We start from the raw sequence: 23,018 nt of genomic DNA, 5'->3' as shown, positions 1-23,018 counted from the left end.
CATCCCCATCATCCTCCTCGTCCTCCACCTCCTCTTCGCCCGCTACCTCGTCCTGTACACTGCCCTGACCAGACAATGGCTGACTGTCATCAAGGCTTTCCTCTTCCTCTGGTGCAGACGCCTGATCCTTTATGTGCGTCAAACTTTGCATCAGCAGACGCATTAGGGGGATGCTCGTGCTTATTATGGCGTTGTCTGCACTAACCAGCCGTGTGCATTCCTCAAAACACTGAAGGACTTGACACATGTCTTGTATCTTCGACCACTGCACACCTGACAACTCCATGTCTGCCATCCTACTGCCTGCCCGTGTATGTGTATCCTCCCACAAAAACATAACAGCCCGCCTCTGTTGGCACAGTCTCTGAAGCATGTGCAGTGTTGAGTTCCACCTTGTTGCAACATCTATGATTAGGCGATGCTGGGGAAGGTTCAAAGACCGCTGATAGGTCTGCATACGGCTGGAGTGTACAGGCGAACGTCGGATATGTGAGCAAAGTCCACGCACTTTTAGGAGCAGGTCGGAGAACCCAGGATAAGTTTTCAATAAGCACTGCACCACCAGATTTAAGGTGTGAGCCAGGCAAGGAATGTGTTTCAGTTGGGAAAGGGAGATGGCAGCCATGAAATTCCTTCCGTTATCACTCACTACCTTGCCTGCCTCAAGATCTACTGTGCCCAGCCACGACTGCGTTTCTTGTTGCAAGAACTCGGACAGAACTTCCACGGTGTGTCTGTTGTCGCCCAAACACTTCATAGCCAATACAGCCTGCTGACGCTTGCCAGTAGCTGGCCCATAATGGGACAACTGGTGTGCAACAGTGTCATCTGCCGATGGAGTGGTTGGCCGACTGCGGTCTGTGGAAGAGCTGTAGCTTCTGCAGGAGGACGAGGAGGAGGAGGAGGAGGGGGTGCGAACGCCTACAGCCAACTGTTTCCTAGACCGTGGGCTAGGCACAACTGTCCCGAAATTGATGTCCCCTGTGGACCCTTCATCCACCACATTCACCCAGTGCGCCGTGATGGACACATAACGTACCTGGCCATGCCTACTGGTCCATGCATCTGTAGTCAGGTGCACCTTTGTACTCACAGATTGCCTGAGTGCATGGACGATGCGCTGTTTAACATGCTGGTGCAGGGCTGGGATGGCTTTTCTGGAAAAAAGTGTCGACTGGGTAGCTCGTATCGTGGTTCAGCGTACTCCATCAGGGCTTTGAAAGCTTCGCTTTCAACTAACCGGTAGGGCATCATCTCTAACGAGATTAGTCTAGCTATGTGGGCGTTAAAACCCTGTGTACGCGGATGCGAGGATAAGTACTTCCTTTTTCCAACCAGAGTCTCATGTAGGGTGAGCTGGACTGGAGAGCTGAAGGTCGTGGAACTTTCGGGTGTGCCGGTGTACATGGCAGACTGAGAGACGGTTGGAGACGGTATTGTTTCCGCCGGTGCCCTAGATGCAATATTTCCTCCTACAAAACTGGTGATTCCCTGACCCTGACTGCTTTGGCTGGCAAAGAAACCTGCACAGATACTGCCGGTGGTGCGGAAAATGGTGGCCTTACAGTGACGGAAGGGATGTTGCGTTGCTGACTAGCTTCATTGGCCGAGGGTGCTACAACCTTAAGGGACGTTTGGTAGTTAGTCCAGGCTTGAAAATGCATGGTGGTTAAGTGTCTATGCATGCAACTAGTATTTAGACTTTTCAGATTCTGACCTCTGCTTAAGCTAGTTGAACATTTTTGACAGATCACTTTGCCCTGATCAATTGGATGTTGTTTGAAAAAATGCCAGACTGCACTCTTCCTAGCATCGGATCCCTTTTCAGGGATTGCAGACTGAGCTTTAACCGGATGGCCACGCTATCCTCCAACAGGTTTTGGCTTTGACACGCGTTTTGGGCCAGATACGTGTTGTGAATTTGCTTTTTGCTCCCTCTAGTGGTTACTAGTTTTTTGACTCTGGTTTTTCTGTCATTCCTTTTATCCGCACCTGGGTCGTTAGTTAGGGGTGTTGCTATTTAAGCTCCCTGGACCTTCAGTTCTATGCCTGGCAACGTAGTTATCAGAGCTAGTCTGCTGTGCTCTTGTCTACTGATCCTGGTTCCAGTTATATCAGCTAAGTCTGCCTTTTGCTTTTTGCTATTTGTTTTGGTTTCGTATTTTTGTCCAGCTTGTTCCAAATCTATATCCTGACCTTTGCTGGAAGCTCTAGGGGGCTGGTGTTCTCCCCCCGGACCGTTAGACGGTTCGGGGGTTCTTGAATTTCCAGTGTGGATTTTGATAGGGTTTTTGTTGACCATATAAGTTACCTTTCTTTATTCTGCTATCAGTAAGCGGGCCTCTCTGTGCTAAACCTGGTTCATTTCTGTGTTTGTCATTTCCTCTTACCTCACCGTTATTATTTGTGGGGGGCTTCTATCCAGCTTTGGGGTCCCCTTCTCTGGAGGCAAGAAAGGTCTTTGTTTTCCTCTACTAGGGGTAGCTAGATTCTCCGGCTGGCGCGTGTCATCTAGAATCAACGTAGGAATGATCCCCGGCTACTGCTAGTGTTGGCGTTAGGAGTAGATATATGGTCAACCCAGTTACCACTGCCCTATGAGCTGGATTTTTGTATTCTGCAGACTTCCACGTTCCTCTGAGACCCTCGCCATTGGGGTCATAACAGTTTGCCAGGCCAGTATTAAATGTTTAATGCATTGCAGAAGAGGGATTATAAGAAAGAAGATTCTGAGTTTTTTTTTTTCTTCTTCCCCTTTACCTCAGAGTGGCTATGCTTGCTGCAGACATGAATGTCCAGACCTTGATTACAAGTGTGGACCAGCTGGCTACTCGTGTGCAGGGCATACAAGACTATGTTATCAGAAATCCTAGGTCAGAACCTAAAATACCGATTCCTGAACTGTTTTCCGGAGACAGGTTTAAGTTTAGGAATTTCATGAATAATTGTAAATTGTTTTTGTCCCTGAGACCCTGTTCATCTGGAGACTCTGCTCAGCAAGTAAAAATTGTTATTTCGTTCTTACGGGGCGACCCTCAGGATTGGGCTTTTTCGCTGGCGCCAGGAGATCCGGCATTGGCTGATATTGATGCGTTTTTTCTGGCGCTCGGTTTACTTTATGAGGAACCCAATCTTGAGATTCAGGCAGAAAAGGCCTTGCTGGCTATGTCTCAGGGGCAGGACGAGGCTGAAGTGTATTGCCAAAAATTTCGGAAATGGTCCGTGCTGACACATTGGAACGAGTGTGCACTGGCCGCTAATTTTAGAAATGGCCTTTCTGAAGCCATTAAGAATGTTATGGTGGGTTTTCCCATTCCCACAGGTCTGAATGATACTATGGCACTGGCTATTCAAATTGACCGGCGGTTGCGGGAACGCAAAACCGCAAATTCCCTCATGGTGTTGTCTGAACAGACACCTAATTCGGTGCAATGTGATAGAAAAACCGCAAATTCCCTCATGGTGTTGTCTGAACAGACACCTGATTTAATGCAATGTGATAGAATCCTGACTAGAAATGAGCGGAAAATTCATAGACGCCGGAATGGCTTGTGCTACTACTGTGGTGATTCTACACATGTTATCTCAGCATGCTCTAAACGTATAGCTAAGGTTGTTAGTCCTGTCACCATTGGTAATTTGCAACCTAAATTTATTCTGTCTGTAACTTTGATTTGCTCACTGTCGTCTTATCCTGTCATGGCGTTTGTAGATTCAGGTGCTGCCCTGAGTCTTATGGATCTGTCATTTGCTAAGCGCTGTGGTTTTACTCTTGAACCATTAGTAAATCCTATTCCTCTTAGGGGTATTGATGCTACGCCATTGGCAGCAAATAAACCGCAGTATTGGACACAGGTTACCATGTGCATGACTCCTGAACACCGCGAGGTGATACGTTTCCTGGTTTTACATAAAATGCATGATTTGGTTGTTTTAGGGCTGCCATGGTTACAGACCCATAATCCAGTCCTGGACTGGAAGGCTATGTCAGTCTCAAGTTGGGGCTGTCGTGGTATTCATGGGGATTCCCTGCCTGTGTCTATTGCTTCTTCTACGCCTTCGGAAGTTCCTGAGTATTTGTCTGATTATCAGGATGTCTTCAGTGAGTCTGAGTCCAGTGCACTGCCTCCTCATAGGGACTGTGACTGTGCTATAGATTTGATCCCAGGCAGTAAATTTCCTAAGGGAAGACTGTTTAATCTGTCGGTACCTGAACATACCGCTATGCGTTCATATATCAAGGAGTCTCTGGAGAAAGGACATATTCGTCCGTCTTCTTCCCCTCTTGGTGCGGGATTCTTTTTTGTGGCAAAAAAGGACGGATCTTTGAGGCCTTGTATTGATTATCGGCTTTTAAATAAGATCACTGTCAAATTTCAGTATCCTTTACCGCTGTTGTCTGACTTGTTTGCCCGGATTAAAGGTGCCAAGTGGTTCACCAAGATAGACCTTCGTGGTGCGTACAACCTTGTGCGCATTAAGCAAGGTGATGAATGGAAAACCGCATTCAATACGCCCGAAGGTCATTTTGAGTACTTGGTGATGCCTTTTGGGCTCTCCAATGCGCCTTCAGTTTTTCAGTCCTTTATGCATGACATTTTCCGGAAGTATCTGGATAAATTTTTGATTGTTTATCTGGATGATATTTTGGTTTTTTCTGAGAATTGGGATTCGCATGTGGAGCAGGTCAGGTTGGTCTTTAAAATTTTGCGTGAAAATTCGTTATTTGTCAAGGGCTCAAAATGTCTCTTTGGTGTACAGAAGGTTCCCTTTTTGGGGTTCATTTTTTCCCCTTCTGCTGTGGAGATGGACCCAGTCAAGGTCCGAGCTATTCTTGATTGGACTCAGCCCTCGTCAGTTAAGAGTCTTCAGAAGTTCTTGGGTTTCGCTAACTTCTACCGTCGTTTTATCGCTAATTTTTCTAGCATTGTGAAACCTTTGACGGATATGACCAAGAAGGGCTCCGATGTAGCTAACTGGGCTCCTGCTGCCGTGGAGGCTTTCCAGGAGTTGAAACGCCGGTTTACTTCGGCGCCTGTTTTGTGCCAGCCCGATGTCTCACTTCCCTTTCAGGTTGAGGTGGATGCTTCAGAGATTGGAGCAGGGGCCGTTTTGTCGCAGAGAGGCCCTGGTTGCTCTGTTATGAAACCTTGTGCCTTTTTCTCTAGGAAGTTTTCGCCTGCCGAGCGAAATTATGATGTGGGCAATCGGGAGTTGTTGGCCATGAAATGGGCATTTGAGGAGTGGCGTCATTGGCTCGAGGGTGCTAAGCATCGTGTGGTGGTCTTGACTGATCACAAAAATCTGATGTATCTCGAGTCTGCTAAACGGCTTAATCCGAGACAGGCCCGCTGGTCATTGTTTTTCTCCCGCTTTGATTTTGTTGTCTCGTATTTACCAGGTTCAAAGAATGTGAAGGCCGATGCTCTTTCTAGGAGCTTTGTGCCTGATGCTCCTGAAGTCGCTGATCCTGTTGGTATTCTTAAAGATGGAGTTATCTTGTCAGCTATTTCTCCGGATCTGCGACGTGTGTTGCAGAGATTTCAGGCTGATAGGCCTGAGTCTTGTCCACCTGACAGACTGTTTGTCCCGGATAAGTGGACTAGCAGAGTCATTTCCGAGGTTCATTCCTCGGTGTTGGCAGGTCACCCGGGAATTTTTGGCACCAGAGATCTGGTGGCCAGGTCCTTTTGGTGGCCTTCCTTGTCAAGGGATGTGCGGTCATTTGTGCAGTCCTGTGGGACTTGTGCTCGAGCCAAGCCTTGCTGTTCTCGTGCCAGCGGTTTGCTCTTGCCCTTGCCTGTCCCGAAGAGACCTTGGACACATATCTCCATGGATTTCATTTCTGATCTTCCGCTATCTCAGGGCATGTCCGTTATCTGGGTGATATGTGATCGCTTCTCCAAGATGGTCCATTTGGTTCCTTTGCCTAAGCTGCCTTCCTCTTCCGATCTGGTTCCTGTGTTTTTCCAGAACGTGGTTCGTTTGCACGGCATCCCTGAGAATATTGTGTCAGACAGAGGATCCCAGTTCGTTTCCAGGTTCTGGCGATCCTTTTGTAGTAGGATGGGCATTGATTTGTCGTTTTCGTCTGCTTTCCATCCTCAGACTAATGGACAGACGGAGCGAACCAATCAGACTTTGGAGGCTTATTTGAGGTGTTTTGTCTCTGCTGATCAGGACGATTGGGTGACATTCTTGCCGTTGGCTGAGTTTGCCCTTAATAATCGGACTAGTTCCGCCACCTTGGTTTCGCCTTTTTTCTGCAACTCTGGTTTCCATCCTCGCTTTTCTTCGGGTCATGTGGAGCCTTCTGACTGTCCTGGGGTGGATTCTGTGGTGGATAGGTTGCAGCGGATCTGGAATCATGTGGTGGACAACTTGAAGTTGTCACAGGAGAGGGCTCAGCGCTTTGCCAACCGCCGCCGCGGTGTGGGTCCCCGACTACGCGTTGGGGATTTGGTATGGCTTTCTTCCCGCTTTGTTCCTATGAAGGTCTCCTCTCCCAAATTTAAACCTCGTTTTATTGGGCCTTACAAGATATTGGAAATCCTTAATCCTGTGTCTTTTCGTCTGGATCTTCCTGTGTCGTTTGCTATTCACAATGTATTTCATAGGTCCTTGTTGTGGCGGTACATTGTGCCTGTAGTTCCTTCTGCTGAGCCTCCTGCTCCGGTGTTGGTTGAGGGCGAGTTGGAGTACGTGGTGGAGAAGATCTTGGATTCTCGCCTCTCCAGGCGGAGGCTTCAGTACCTGGTCAAGTGGAAGGGCTATGGTCAGGAGGATAATTCCTGGGTGGTCGCCTCTGATGTTCATGCGGCCGATTTAGTTCGTGCCTTTCATGCCGCTCATCCTGATCGCCCTGGTGGTCGTGGTGAGGGTTCGGTGACCCCTCACTAAAGGGGGGGTACTGTTGTGAATTTGCTTTTTGCTCCCTCTAGTGGTTACTAGTTTTTTGACTCTGGTTTTTCTGTCATTCCTTTTATCCGCACCTGGGTCGTTAGTTAGGGGTGTTGCTATTTAAGCTCCCTGGACCTTCAGTTCTATGCCTGGCAACGTAGTTATCAGAGCTAGTCTGCTGTGCTCTTGTCTACTGATCCTGGTTCCAGTTATATCAGCTAAGTCTGCCTTTTGCTTTTTGCTATTTGTTTTGGTTTCGTATTTTTGTCCAGCTTGTTCCAAATCTATATCCTGACCTTTGCTGGAAGCTCTAGGGGGCTGGTGTTCTCCCCCCGGACCGTTAGACGGTTCGGGGGTTCTTGAATTTCCAGTGTGGATTTTGATAGGGTTTTTGTTGACCATATAAGTTACCTTTCTTTATTCTGCTATCAGTAAGCGGGCCTCTCTGTGCTAAACCTGGTTCATTTCTGTGTTTGTCATTTCCTCTTACCTCACCGTTATTATTTGTGGGGGGCTTCTATCCAGCTTTGGGGTCCCCTTCTCTGGAGGCAAGAAAGGTCTTTGTTTTCCTCTACTAGGGGTAGCTAGATTCTCCGGCTGGCGCGTGTCGTCTAGAATCAACGTAGGAATGATCCCCGGCTACTGCTAGTGTTGGCGTTAGGAGTAGATATATGGTCAACCCAGTTACCACTGCCCTATGAGCTGGATTTTTGTATTCTGCAGACTTCCACGTTCCTCTGAGACCCTCGCCATTGGGGTCATAACAGATACGGGCCCGGCAGATGGAACCTGTTGCGATGTTGATGCCTGCTGCGGCCCCTCCTCCACCTCCGCTTCTGAACTACTGCCGCCTGCACCCTGTTCCCCCAATGGCTGCCAATCAGGGTCAACAACTGGGTCATCTATTACCTCCTCTTCGAGCTCGTGTGCAACTTCGCCTGTGTCACTGTGTCGGTCGGTAGTATAGCGTTCGTGGCGGGGCAACATAGTCTCATCAGGGTCTGATTGTGGATCAGTACCCTGAGAGGGCAATGTGGTTGTCTGAGTCAAAGGAGCAGCATAGTACTCTGGCTGTGGCTGTGCATCAGTGCACTCCATGTCAGAATCTACTTGTAATGGGCATGGCCTGTTAAGTGTTTCACTTTCTAAGCCAGGGACGGTATGTGTAAAGAGCTCCATGGAGTAACCCGTTGTGTCGCCTGCTGCATCCTTCTCTCTTGTTGTAGTTTTTGCTGAAGAGGACAAGGAAGCGACTTGTCCCTGACCGTGAACATCCACAAGCGATGCGCTGCTTTTACATTTACCAGTTTCAGAAGAGGAGGCAAAAGAGCTAGAGGCTGAGTCTACAATGTAAGCCAAAACTTGCTGTTGCTGCTCCGCCTTTAAAAGCGGTTTTCCTACTCCCAGAAAAGAGAGCGTTCGAGGCCTTGTGTAGCCAGATGACGAACCTGGCTCCACAGCTCCAGACTTAGGTGGAATATTTGTATCCCCACGACCACCTGATGCTCCACTACCACTACCATCATTACCAGCTGACAATGAACGCCCACGGCCACGACGACCTCTTGCACCAGACTTCCTCATTGTTTTAAAAACTTAACCAAATTAACTTTATTTGTTGCTGTCAAACAACTTACACGGTGAGCTACAACTTCAGTATGATTTCAATATCCCTTAACAGGTTGGTGAGACCACAAGGAAAATCAGGCACAATGTTACACACTCTGTTTTCTGTGGCACCAAATCACAGAGATGCCACACACGCAGGACTGTCACTCAAGCACAAATGTCAATATTAATCTCCCACTGTTTTATTTTTTTTTTCTTTTACAGGGAGACTTTAGAAACCAAATAATAAAAAATAAATAGGCTTTCTATGGCCCACTGAGTGAGAGATGGCACACACAGGAGTCAGGAGTGGCACACAAGCAGAAAGGGCAATATTAATATCCCACTGTTTTCTTTTTTTTTTTCTTTTTCAGGGAGACTTTAGAAACCAAATAATAAAAAATAAATAGGCTTTCTATGGCCCACTGAGTGAGAGATGGCACACACAGGAGTCAGGAGTGGCACACAAGCCCTGACTGAGGCCAATATTTTTCTCCCACTGATTGATGTAGTGTTTTTTTCTCAGGTAGAATTTAGAACCCAAATCAAGCAAAAAAATTAATAGGCTTTCTATGGCCCACTGAGTGAGAGATGGCACAGACAGGAGTCAGGAGTGGCACACAAGCCCTGACTGAGGCCAATATTTTGCTCCCACTGATTGATGTAGTGTTTTTTTCTCAGGTAGAATTTAAAACCCAAATCAAGCAAAAAAATTAATAGGCTTTCTATGGCCCACTGAGTGAGAGATGGCACACACAGGAGTCAGGAGTGGCACACAAGCCCTGACTGAGGCCAATATTTTTCTCCCACTGATTGATGTAGTGTTTTTTTCTCAGGTAGAATTTAGAACCCAAATCAAGCAAAAAAATTAATAGGCTTTCTATGGCCCACTGAGTGAGAGATGGCACAGACAGGAGTCAGGAGTGGCACACAAGCCCTGACTGAGGCCAATATTTTGCTCCCACTGATTGATGTAGTGTTTTTTTCTCAGGTAGAATTAAACCCAAATCAAGCAAAAAAATTAATAGGCTTTCTATGGCCCACTGAGTGAGAGATGGCACACACAGGAGTCAGGAGTGGCACACAAGCCCTGACTGAGGCCAATATTTTTCTCCCACTGATTGATGTAGTGCTTTTTTCTCAGGTAGAATTTAAAACCCAAATCAAGCAAAAAAATTAATAGGCTTTCTATGGCCCACTGAGTGAGAGATGGCACACACAGGAGTCAGGATTGGCACACAAGCCCTGACTGAGGCCAATATTTTGCTCCCACTGATTGATGTAGTGTTTTTTTCTCAGGTAGAATTTAAAACCCAAATCAAGCAAAAAAATTAATAGGCTTTCTATGGCCCACTGAGTGAGAGATGGCACACACAGGAGTCAGGAGTGGCACACAAGCCCTGACTGAGGCCAATATTTTTCTCCCACTGATTGATGTAGTGTTTTTTTCTCAGGTAGAATTTAAAACCCAAATCAAGCAAAAAAATTAATAGGCTTTCTATGGCCCACTGAGTGAGAGATGGCACACACAGGAGTCAGGAGTGGCACACAAGCCCTGACTGAGGCCAATATTTTGCTCCCACTGATTGATGTAGTGTTTTTTTCTCAGGTAGAATTTAAAACCCAAATCAAGCAAAAAAATTAATAGGCTTTCTATGGCCCACTGAGTGAGAGATGGCACACACAGGAGTCAGGAGTGGCACACAAGCCCTGACTGAGGCCAATATTTTTCTCCCACTGATTGATGTAGTGTTTTTTTCTCAGGTAGAATTTAAAACCCAAATCAAGCAAAAAAATTAATAGGCTTTCTATGGCCCACTGAGTGAGAGATGGCACACACAGGAGTCAGGAGTGGCACACAAGCCCTGACTGAGGCCAATATTTTTCTCCCACTGATTGATGTAGTGTTTTTTTCTCAGGTAGAATTTAAAACCCAAATCAAGCAAAAAAATTAATAGGCTTTCTATGGCCCACTGAGTGAGAGATGGCACACACAGGAGTCAGGAGTGGCACACAAGCCCTGACTGAGGCCAATATTTTGCTCCCACTGATTGATGTAGTGTTTTTTTCTCAGGTAGAATTTAAAACCCAAATCAAGCAAAAAAATTAATAGGCTTTCTATGGCTCACTGAGTGAGAGATGGCACACACAGGAGTCAGGAGTGGCACACAAGCCCTGACTGAGGCCAATATTTTTCTCCCACTGATTGATGTAGTGTTTTTTTCTCAGGTAGAATTTAAAACCCAAATCAAGCAAAAAAATTAATAGGCTTTCTATGGCCCACTGAGTGAGAGATGGCACACACAGGAGTCAGGAGTGGCACACAAGCCCTGACTGAGGCCAATATTTTGCTCCCACTGATTGATGTAGTGTTTTTTTCTCAGGTAGAATTTAAAACCCAAATCAAGCAAAAAAATTAATAGGCCTTCTATGGCCCACTGAGTGAGAGATGGCACACACAGGAGTCAGGAGTGGCACACAAGCCCTGACTGAGGCCAATATTTTTCTCCCACTGATTGATGTAGTGTTTTTTTCTCAGGTAGAATTTAAAACCCAAATCAAGCAAAAAAATTAATAGGCTTTCTATGGCCCACTGAGTGAGAGATGGCACACACAGGAGTCAGGAGTGGCACACAAGCCCTGACTGAGGCCAATATTTTGCTCCCACTGATTGATGTAGTGTTTTTTTCTCAGGTAGAATTTAAAACCCAAATCAAGCAAAAAAATTAATAGGCTTTCTATGGCCCACTGAGTGAGAGATGGCACACACAGGAGTCAGGAGTGGCACACAAGCCCTGACTGAGGCCAATATTTTTCTCCCACTGATTGATGTAGTGTTTTTTTCTCAGGTAGAATTTAAAACCCAAATCAAGCAAAAAAATTAATAGGCCTTCTATGGCCCACTGAGTGAGAGATGGCACACACAGGAGTCAGGAGTGGCACACAAGCCCTGACTGAGGCCAATATTTTTCTCCCACTGATTGATGTAGTGTTTTTTTCTCAGGTAGAATTTAAAACCCAAATCAAGCAAAAAAATTAATAGGCTTTCTATGGCCCACTGAGTGAGAGATGGCACACACAGGAGTCAGGAGTGGCACACAAGCCCTGACTGAGGCCAATATTTTTCTCCCACTGATTGATGTAGTGTTTTTTTCTCAGGTAGAATTTAAAACCCAAATCAAGCAAAAAAATTAATAGGCTTTCTATGGCCCACTGAGTGAGAGATGGCACACACAGGAGTCAGGAGTGGCACACAAGCCCTGACTGAGGCCAATATTTTTCTCCCACTGATTGATGTAGTGTTTTTTTCTCAGGTAGAATTTAAAACCCAAATCAAGCAAAAAAATTAATAGGCTTTCTATGGCCCACTGAGTGAGAGATGGCACACACAGGAGTCAGGAGTGGCACACAAGCCCTGACTGAGGCCAATATTTTTCTCCCACTGATTGATGTAGTGTTTTTTTCTCAGGTAGAATTTAGAACCCAAATCAAGCAAAACAATTAATAGGCTTTCTATGGCCCACTGAGTGAGAGATGGCACAGACAGGAGTCAGGAGTGGCACACAAGCCCTGACTGAGGCCAATATTTTGCTCCCACTGATTGATGTAGTGTTTTTTTCTCAGGTAGAATTAAACCCAAATCAAGCAAAAAAATTAATAGGCTTTCTATGGCCCACTGAGTGAGAGATGGCACACACAGGAGTCAGGAGTGGCACACAAGCCCTGACTGAGGCCAATATTTTTCTCCCACTGATTGATGTAGTGCTTTTTTCTCAGGTAGAATTTAAAACCCAAATCAAGCAAAAAAATTAATAGGCTTTCTATGGCCCACTGAGTGAGAGATGGCACACACAGGAGTCAGGATTGGCACACAAGCCCTGACTGAGGCCAATATTTTGCTCCCACTGATTGATGTAGTGTTTTTTTCTCAGGTAGAATTTAAAACCCAAATCAAGCAAAAAAATTAATAGGCTTTCTATGGCCCACTGAGTGAGAGATGGCACACACAGGAGTCAGGAGTGGCACACAAGCCCTGACTGAGGCCAATATTTTTCTCCCACTGATTGATGTAGTGTTTTTTTCTCAGGTAGAATTTAAAACCCAAATCAAGCAAAAAAATTAATAGGCTTTCTATGGCCCACTGAGTGAGAGATGGCACACACAGGAGTCAGGAGTGGCACACAAGCCCTGACTGAGGCCAATATTTTGCTCCCACTGATTGATGTAGTGTTTTTTTCTCAGGTAGAATTTAAAACCCAAATCAAGCAAAAAAATTAATAGGCTTTCTATGGCCCACTGAGTGAGAGATGGCACACACAGGAGTCAGGAGTGGCACACAAGCCCTGACTGAGGCCAATATTTTTCTCCCACTGATTGATGTAGTGTTTTTTTCTCAGGTAGAATTTAAAACCCAAATCAAGCAAAAAAATTAATAGGCTTTCTATGGCCCACTGAGTGAGAGATGGCACACACAGGAGTCAGGAGTGGCACACAAGCCCTGACTGAGGCCAATATTTTTCTCCCACTGATTGATGTAGTGTTTTTTTCTCAGGTAGAATTTAAAACCCAAATCAAGCAAAAAAATTAATAGGCTTTCTATGGCCCACTGAGTGAGAGATGGCACACACAGGAGTCAGGAGTGGCACACAAGCCCTGACTGAGGCCAATATTTTGCTCCCACTGATTGATGTAGTGTTTTTTTCTCAGGTAGAATTTAAAACCCAAATCAAGCAAAAAAATTAATAGGCTTTCTATGGCTCACTGAGTGAGAGATGGCACACACAGGAGTCAGGAGTGGCACACAAGCCCTGACTGAGGCCAATATTTTTCTCCCACTGATTGATGTAGTGTTTTTTTCTCAGGTAGAATTTAAAACCCAAATCAAGCAAAAAAATTAATAGGCTTTCTATGGCCCACTGAGTGAGAGATGGCACACACAGGAGTCAGGAGTGGCACACAAGCCCTGACTGAGGCCAATATTTTGCTCCCACTGATTGATGTAGTGTTTTTTCTCAGGTAGAATTTAAAACCCAAATCAAGCAAAAAAATTAATAGGCTTTCTATGGCCCACTGAGTGAGAGATGGCACACACAGGAGTCAGGAGTGGCACACAAGCCCTGACTGAGGCCAATATTTTTCTCCCACTGATTGATGTAGTGTTTTTTTCTCAGGTAGAATTTAAAACCCAAATCAAGCAAAAAAATTAATAGGCCTTCTATGGCCCACTGATTGAGAGATGGCACACACAGGAGTCAGGAGTGGCACACAAGCCCTGACTGAGGCCAATATTTTTCTCCCACTGATTGATGTAGTGTTTTTTTCTCAGGTAGAATTTAAAACCCAAATCAAGCAAAAAAATTAATAGGCCTTCTATGGCCCACTGAGTGAGAGATGGCACACACAGGAGTCAGGAGTGGCACACAAGCCCTGACTGAGGCCAATATTTTGCTCCCACTGATTGATGTAGTGTTTTTTTCTCAGGTAGAATTTAAAACCCAAATCAAGCAAAAAAATTAATAGGCTTTCTATGGCCCACTGAGTGAGAGATGGCACACACAGGAGTCAGGAGTGGCACACAAGCCCTGACTGAGGCCAATATTTTTCTCCCACTGATTGATGTAGTGTTTTTTTCTCAGGTAGAATTTAAAACCCAAATCAAGCAAAAAAATTAATAGGCCTTCTATGGCCCACTGAGTGAGAGATGGCACACACAGGAGTCAGGAGTGGCACACAAGCCCTGACTGAGGCCAATATTTTTCTCCCACTGATTGATGTAGTGTTTTTTTCTCAGGTAGAATTTAAAACCCAAATCAAGCAAAAAAATTAATAGGCTTTCTATGGCCCACTGAGTGAGAGATGGCACACACAGGAGTCAGGAGTGGCACACAAGCCCTGACTGAGGCCAATATTTTTCTCCCACTGATTGATGTAGTGTTTTTTTCTCAGGTAGAATTTAAAACCCAAATCAAGCAAAAAAATTAATAGGCTTTCTATGGCCCACTGAGTGAGAGATGGCACACACAGGAGTCAGGAGTGGCACACAAGCCCTGACTGAGGCCAATATTTTTCTCCCACTGATTGATGTAGTGTTTTTTTCTCAGGTAGAATTTAAAACCCAAATCAAGCAAAAAAATTAATAGGCTTTCTATGGCCCACTGAGTGAGAGATGGCACACACAGGAGTCAGGAGTGGCACACAAGCCCTGACTGAGGCCAATATTTTTCTCCCACTGATTGATGTAGTGTTTTTTTCTCAGGTAGAATTTAGAACCCAAATCAAGCAAAAAAATTAATAGACTTTCTATGGCCCACTGAGTGAGAGATGGCACAGACAGGAGTCAGGAGTGGCACACAAGCCCTGACTGAGGCCAATATTTTTCTCCCACTGATTGATGTAGTGTTTTTTTCTCAGGTAGAATTAAACCCAAATCAAGCAAAAAAATTAATAGGCTTTCTATGGCCCACTGAGTGAGAGATGGCACACACAGGAGTCAGGAGTGGCACACAAGCCCTGACTGAGGCCAATATTTTTCTCCCACTGATTGATGTAGTGTTTTTTTCTCAGGTAGAATTTAAAACCCAAATCAAGCAAAAAAATTAATAGGCCTTCTATGGCCCACTGAGTGAGAGATGGCACACACAGGAGTCAGGAGTGGCACACAAGCCCTGACTGAGGCCAATATTTTTCTCCCACTGATTGATGTAGTGGTTTTTTCTCAGGTAGAATTTAAAACCCAAATCAAGCAAAAAAATTAATAGGCTTTCTATGGCCCACTGAGTGAGAGATGGCACACACAGGAGTCAGGAGTGGCACACAAGCCCTGACTGAGGCCAATATTTTGCTCCCACTGATTGATGTAGTGTTTTTTTCTCAGGTAGAATTTAAAACCCAAATCAAGCAAAAAAATTAATAGGCTTTCTATGGCCCACTGAGTGAGAGATGGCACACACAGGAGTCAGGAGTGGCACACAAGCCCTGACTGAGGCCAATATTTTTCTCCCACTGATTGATGTAGTGTTTTTTTCTCAGGTAGAATTTAAAACCCAAATCAAGCAAAAAAATTGATAGGCTTTCTATGGCCCACTGAGTGAGAGATGGCACACACAGGAGTCAGGAGTGGCACACAAGCCCTGACTGAGGCCAATATTTTGCTCCCACTGATTGATGTAGTGTTTTTTCTCAGGTAGAATTTAAAACCCAAATCAAGCAAAAAAATTAATAGGCTTTCTATGGCCCACTGAGTGAGAGATGGCACACACAGGAGTCAGGAGTGGCACACAAGCCCTGACTGAGGCCAATATTTTTCTCCCACTGATTGATGTAGTGTTTTTTTCTCAGGTAGAATTTAAAACCCAAATCAAGCAAAAAAATTAATAGGCCTTCTATGGCCCACTGAGTGAGAGATGGCACACACAGGAGTCAGGAGTGGCACACAAGCCCTGACTGAGGCCAATATTTTTCTCCCACTGATTGATGTAGTGTTTTTTTCTCAGGTAGAATTTAAAACCCAAATCAAGCAAAAAAATTAATAGGCCTTCTATGGCCCACTGAGTGAGAGATGGCACACACAGGAGTCAGGAGTGGCACACAAGCCCTGACTGAGGCCAATATTTTTCTCCCACTGATTGATGTAGTGTTTTTTTCTCAGGTAGAATTTAAAACCCAAATCAAGCAAAAAAATTAATAGACTTTCTATGGCCCACTGAGTGAGAGATGGCACACACAGGAGTCAGGAGTGGCACACAAGCCCTGACTGAGGCCAATATTTTGCTCCCACTGATTGATGTAGTGTTTTTTTCTCAGGTAGAATTTAAAACCCAAATCAAGCAAAAAAATTAATAGGCTTTCTATGGCCCACTGAGTGAGAGATGGCACACACAGGAGTCAGGAGTGGCACACAAGCCCTGACTGAGGCCAATATTTTTCTCCCACTGATTGATGTAGTGTTTTTTTCTCAGGTAGAATTTAAAACCCAAATCAAGCAAAAAAATTAATAGGCCTTCTATGGCCCACTGAGTGAGAGATGGCACACACAGGAGTCAGGAGTGGCACACAAGCCCTGACTGAGGCCAATATTTTTCTCCCACTGATTGATGTAGTGTTTTTTTCTCAGGTAGAATTTAAAACCCAAATCAAGCAAAAAAATTAATAGGCTTTCTATGGCCCACTGAGTGAGAGATGGCACACACAGGAGTCAGGAGTGGCACACAAGCCCTGACTGAGGCCAATATTTTTCTCCCACTGATTGATGTAGTGTTTTTTTCTCAGGTAGAATTTAAAACCCAAATCAAGCAAAAAAATTAATAGGCTTTCTATGGCCCACTGAGTGAGAGATGGCACACACAGGAGTCAGGAGTGGCACACAAGCCCTGACTGAGGCCAATATTTTTCTCCCACTGATTGATGTAGTGTTTTTTTCTCAGGTAGAATTTAAAACCCAAATCAAGCAAAAAAATTAATAGGCTTTCTATGGCCCACTGAGTGAGAGATGGCACACACAGGAGTCAGGAGTGGCACACAAGCCCTGACTGAGGCCAATATTTTGCTCCCACTGATTGATGTAGTGTTTTTTTCTCAGGTAGAATTTAAAACCCAAATCAAGCAAAAAAATTAATAGGCTTTCTATGGCCCACTGAGTGAGAGATGGCACACACAGGAGTCAGGAGTGGCACACAAGCCCTGACTGAGGCCAATATTTTTCTCCCACTGATTGATGTAGTGTTTTTTTCTCAGGTAGAATTTAAAACCCAAATCAAGCAAAAAAATTAATAGGCTTTCTATGGCCCACTGAGTGAGAGATGGCACACACAGGAGTCAGGAGTGGCACACAAGCCCTGACTGAGGCCAATATTTTTCTCCCACTGATTGATGTAGTGTTTTTTTCTCAGGTAGAATTTAAAACCCAAATCAAGCAAAAAAATTAATAGGCTTTCTATGGCCCACTGAGTGAGAGATGGCACACACAGGAGTCAGGAGTGGCACACAAGCCCTGACTGAGGCCAATATTTTTCTCCCACTGATTGATGTAGTGTTTTTTTCTCAGGTAGAATTTAAAACCCAAATCAAGCAAAAAAATTAATAGGCTTTCTATGGCCCACTGAGTGAGAGATGGCACACACAGGAGTCAGGAGTGGCACACAAGCCCTGACTGAGGCCAATATTTTGCTCCCACTGATTGATGTAGTGTTTTTTTCTCAGGTAGAATTTAAAACCCAAATCAAGCAAAAAAATTAATAGGCTTTCTATGGCCCACTGAGTGAGAGATGGCACACACAGGAGTCAGGAGTGGCACACAAGCCCTGACTGAGGCCAATATTTTGCTCCCACTGATTGATGTAGTGTTTTTTTCTCAGGTAGAATTTAAAACCCAAATCAAGCAAAAAAATTAATAGGCTTTCTATGGCCCACTGAGTGAGAGATGGCACACACAGGAGTCAGGAGTGGCACACAAGCAGAAAGGGCAATATTAATCTCCCACTGATTGATGTAGTGATTTTTTTTCAGGTAGATTTTAGAACCCAAATCAAGCAAAAAAATAAATAGGCTTTCTATGGCCCACTGAGTGAGAGATGGCACACACAGGGATGGCACTCTAGCAGAAATGCCAATCTTAATCTCCCACAAAAAAAAAAAACAGGGACTGTCCTACAATTACTATCTCCCTGCAGTAATCTCAGCCAGGTATGGCAGGCAGCAGTAAGGAGTGGACTGATGCACAAATTAAATAAAAAGTGTGGACAAACAAAAAAGATAGCTGTGCAGAAAGGAAGGAACAAGAGGATATGTGCTTTGAAAAAAGCAGTTGGTTTGCACAGTGGCGTACACACAGCAATACAGCTATCAGGGAGCCTTCTAGGGCAGCCCAATGAGCTACAGCGCTGAGAGAAAAAAAAATGTAGCTTCCAGTGTCCCTGCACACCGAAGGTGGTGTTGGACAGTGGAAATCACTACAGCACAAGCGGTTTGGTGGTTAATGGACCCTGCCTAATGCTCTCCCTGCTTCTATTGAAGCGGCAGCAACCTCTCCCTAAGCCCAGATCAGCAGCAGTGAGATGGCGGTCGGCGGGAACGCCCCTTTATAGCCCCTGTGACGCCGCAGACAGCAAGCCAATCACTGCAATGCCCTTCTCTAAGATGGTGGGGACCAGGACCTATGTCATCACGCTGCCCACACTCTGCGTTCACCTTCATTGGCTGAGAAATGGCGCTTTTCGCATCATTGAAACGCGACTTTGGCGCGAAAGTCACGTACCGCATGGCCGATGCAACGCTGGGATTGGCTCGGTTTCATGAGACGCCGACTTTGCCAAAAGTCGTCTACTTTTGAAAATGAACGACTCGTTTCGCTCAACCCTACTCGTGTCTATTTTCATAAACTTAGCTAGTCCGTTTTGTGATCCTCAGCCACTAGGATCGTAACAATGGTCTTAGCGGATCACAAGAATCTGACTTATCTAGAGTCTGCTAAGCGGTTGAATCCTAGACAGGCTCGATGGTCGCTGTTTTTCTCCCGTTTCAATTTTGTGGTTTCATACCTTCCGGGTTCTAAGAATGTGAAGGCCGATGCCCTTTCAAGGAGTTTTGTGCCTGATTCCCCAGGAGTTCCTGAGCCGGCTGGTATTCTCAAAGAGGGTTAATTCTGTCTGCCATCTCACCTGATTTGCGGCGGGCGCTGCAGGAGTTTCAGGTTGATAGACCTGACCGTTGTCCAGCAGAGAAACTGTTTGTCCCTGATAGATGGACTAGTAGAGTTATCTCTGAGGTTCATTGTTCGGTGTTGGCTGGTCATCCTGGGATTTTTGGTACCAGAGATTTGGTGGCTAGGTCCTTTTGGTGGCCTTCCTTGTCACGGGATGTGCGTTCTTTTGTGCAGTCCTGTGGGACTTGTGCTCGGGCTAAGCCCTGCTGTTCTCGTGCCAGTGGGTTACTTTTGCCCTTGCCAGTCCCGAAAAGGCCTTGGACGCATGTTTCCATGGATTTTATTTCAGATCTCCCTGTCTCTCAAAGGATGTCGGTCATCTGGGTGGTTTGTGATCGCTTCTCTAAGATGGTCCATTTGGTACCCTTGCCTAAATTACCTTTCTCCTCTGATTTGGTTCCACTATTTTTCCAGCATGTGGTTCGTTTGCATGGCATTCCGGAGAACATTGTGTCGGACAGAGGTTCCCCGTTTGTTTCAAGGTTTTGGCGGTCCTTTTGTGCTAAGATGGGTATTGATTTGTCTTTCTCTTCGGCTTTCCATCCTCAGACAAATGGCCAAACCGAACGAACTAATCAGACTTTGGAGACCTATCTGAGATGCTTTGTTTCTGCTGATCAGGATGATTGGGTGACCTTCTTGCCATTGGCTGAGTTCGCCCTTAATAATCGGGCCAGTTCGCCTACTTTGGTTTCGCCTTTTTTTTGTAATTCTGGTTTTCATCCTCGTTTTTCTTCAGGGCAGGTTGAGCCTTCGGACTGTCCTGGTGTGGATTCTGTGGTGGACAGGTTGCAGCAAATTTGGACTCATGTAGTGGACAATTTGACATTGTCCCAGGAGAAGGCTCAACGTTTCGCCAACCGCCGTCTCTGTGTTGGTCCTTGACTTCGTGTTGGGGATTTGGTTTGGTTGTCGTCTCGTCATGTCCCTATGAAGGTTTCTTCTCCTAAGTTTAAGCCTCGTTTCATTGGTCCTTATAAGATTTCTGAAATTCTCAATCCTGTGTCGTTTCGTTTGGCCCTTCCAGCTTCTTTTGCCATCCATAATGTGTTCCATAGGTCGTTGTTGCGGAGATATGTGGCGCCTATGGTTCCCTCCGTTGACCCTCCTGCTCCGGTGTTGGTCGAGGGGGAGTTGGAGTATGTGGTGGAGAAGATTTTAGATTCTCGTATTTCGAGATGGAAACTTCAGTACCTGGTCAAATGGAAGGGCTATGGTCAGGAGGATAATTCCTGGGTTTTTGCCTCTGATGTCCATGCGGCCGAGTTGGTTCGTGCCTTTCATTTGTCTCGTCCTGATCGGCCTGGGGGCTCTGGTGAGGGTTCGGTGACCCCTCCTCAAGGGGGGGGTACTGTTGTGAATTCCGTTCTCGAACTCCCTCCTGTGGTCATGAATGGTACTTCGGCGAGTTCTGTCCGTGGACTCCCTCTGGTGGCTGTGAGTGGAACTGCTGGTTCTGAGGTTGCTCCCTCAGCTGCCCTCGCTTGCGGCTAGGCTGGCTTCTCTATTTAACTCCACTCAGATCGTTACTCCATGCCAGCTGTCAATGTATCAGTACTGGTTCAGATCTCTCTCGGATCTTTCTGATGACCTGTCTACTCCAGTAGAAGCTAAGTCCCTGCTAGTTCATTTGTTGTTCATTGTGTACTGAATATATTTCTTAGTACTTGCTAAGTTCTAGTCCAGCTTGCTAACATGATATTGCCTTGCTAGCTGGAAGCTCTGGGTTGTAGAGTGGCACCTCCGCACCGTGAGTCGGTGCGGGGGTCTTTTTGCACACTCTGCGTGGCTTTTTGTAGTTTTTTGTGCTGACCGCATAGATCCCTTTCCTATCCTCAGTCTATCTAGTAAGTCTGGCCTCCTTTGCTGAAACCTGTTTCATCCCTGTGTTTGTGACTTTCCTCTTAACTCACAGTTAATATATGTGGGGGGCTGCCTTTACCTTTGGGGAATTTCTCTGAGGCAAGGTAAGGCTTATTTTCCTTTCTTTAGGGGTAGTTAGCTCTTAGGCTGTGAAGAGGCGTCTAGGGAGAGTTAGGTACGCTCCACAGCTATTTCTAGTGTGTGTGTTATAGGATTAGGATTTGCGGTCAGCAGAGTTCCCACTTCCCAGAGCTTGTCCTGTCCCCTAGTTTAACCATCAGGTCATTCCAGGTGCACCTAACCACCAGGTCCATAAGACTGAACCCCACTGACAGAGTGGCTGTTGTTTTTCTCTGTGCAGCTAGCACTTCCGGGCGCCAACTGGCGGTGTTAGAGCCCAGGCTCTGCGGGAGGAGCAGAGAGAGCAGAGTGTAGGCTGAAGCCTGCACTGGTGGCAGCTTTGTGTCTGCGTGGCTTTTGCAGGACACGTTGCCAGCTACACAGCAGGGGAACAGCTGGCGGTGCTGAACCCCACTGACAGAGTGGCGGGTGTTTTTCTCTGTGCAGCCAGCACTTCCGGGCACCAACTGGCGGTGTTAGAGCCCAGGCTCTGCGGGAGGAGCTGTTATGACATGGTGGTTAGGAGCACCCGAAGTGACTTGATGGTTAGAACAGAAAACCTGGGACAAGCTCTGTGGAGGTGGTAACTCTACTGACCGCAATCCCTAATCCTATCACACACACTAGAAATAGCCGTGGAGCGTACCTAACTCTCCCTAGACACCTCTTCACAGCCTAAGAGCTGACTACCCCTAAAGATAGAAATAGAAGCCTACCTTGCCTCAGAGAAATTCCCCAAAGTAAAGGTAGCCCCCCACAAATATTAACTGTGAGTTAAGAGGGAAGTGACAAACACAGGAATGAAACAGATTTTAGCAAAGGAGGCCGAATCTTCTCTAGAAAGACAGAGGATAGGAAAGAAAACTATGCGGTCAGTATAAAAAACTACAAAAACCACGCAGAGTGTGCAAAAAGACCAGCACACCGATTCACGGTGTGGAGGTGCAGCTCTGCACCCCCAGAGCTTCCAGCTAGCAAGGAAATATCATAATAGCAGGCTGGACTGAAACATAGAATGTACTGAAAAATATATTCAAAACCAATGAACAGCAAATGACTAGCAAGGACTTAGCTTCTGCTGGAGTAGACAGGTCATCAGAGAAATCCAAGAGAGATCTGAACCAGTACTGAAACATTGACAGCTGGCATGGACTAACGACCTGGGCAGAGTTAAATAGGGAAGCCAGCAGCAGCAAAAAACGAGGACAGCTGAGAAAGCCAACCTCAAAGATCAGCAGTTCCACTCAAAGCCACCAGAGGGTGTCCAAGGACAGAACTCACCAAAGTACCATTCACGACCACAGGAGGGAGCCCGAGAACGGAATTCACAACAGGAGCAGAGTGTAGGCCGAAGCCTAGTTGAACCAATTTTAAAGGTAACCTTTAACCCCCCCTCAGGTGTTACAAACTAGAAGAGCCACACCTTGGGCAGCAGTAATGCTGCCCAAGTCAAAGGTTGCTCTTTTAATTTTGTTCCTTGCACACGCTGAATGAAACACATACAACATTTAGGCCCTTATACAGTCAAACTGTCTTGGAGGCGGGAGTTCCCTTCTTAATGAGACGCAGCACAGCTGGCAAAAATACCACCTTGGTGCTTGGCGCGGCCTCCTGAGCATCGCATTTTGCTGTACAGGAGTCTGCGCTGTTGCGTTATCCCTTGGCCATGCGCTGTCCGCCTTCTGACATCATTTGATGTTGACTGGTGCGGTTCGCGATGCCCATGAATCCCAGCCCCGCAGTGTCTTTACATTGTTTCACACTGCGGGGCTGGGATTCATGGCCTTGCTCAGTATATATGTTCGCCTCTCACTCGGGTCCTTACACC

This window comes from Ranitomeya variabilis, chromosome 7 (assembly GCF_051348905.1).
Source record: "Ranitomeya variabilis isolate aRanVar5 chromosome 7, aRanVar5.hap1, whole genome shotgun sequence".
In the NCBI taxonomy this organism is placed as follows: Eukaryota; Metazoa; Chordata; class Amphibia; order Anura; family Dendrobatidae; genus Ranitomeya; species Ranitomeya variabilis.
Note: the sequence above shows the minus strand (reverse complement) of the source record.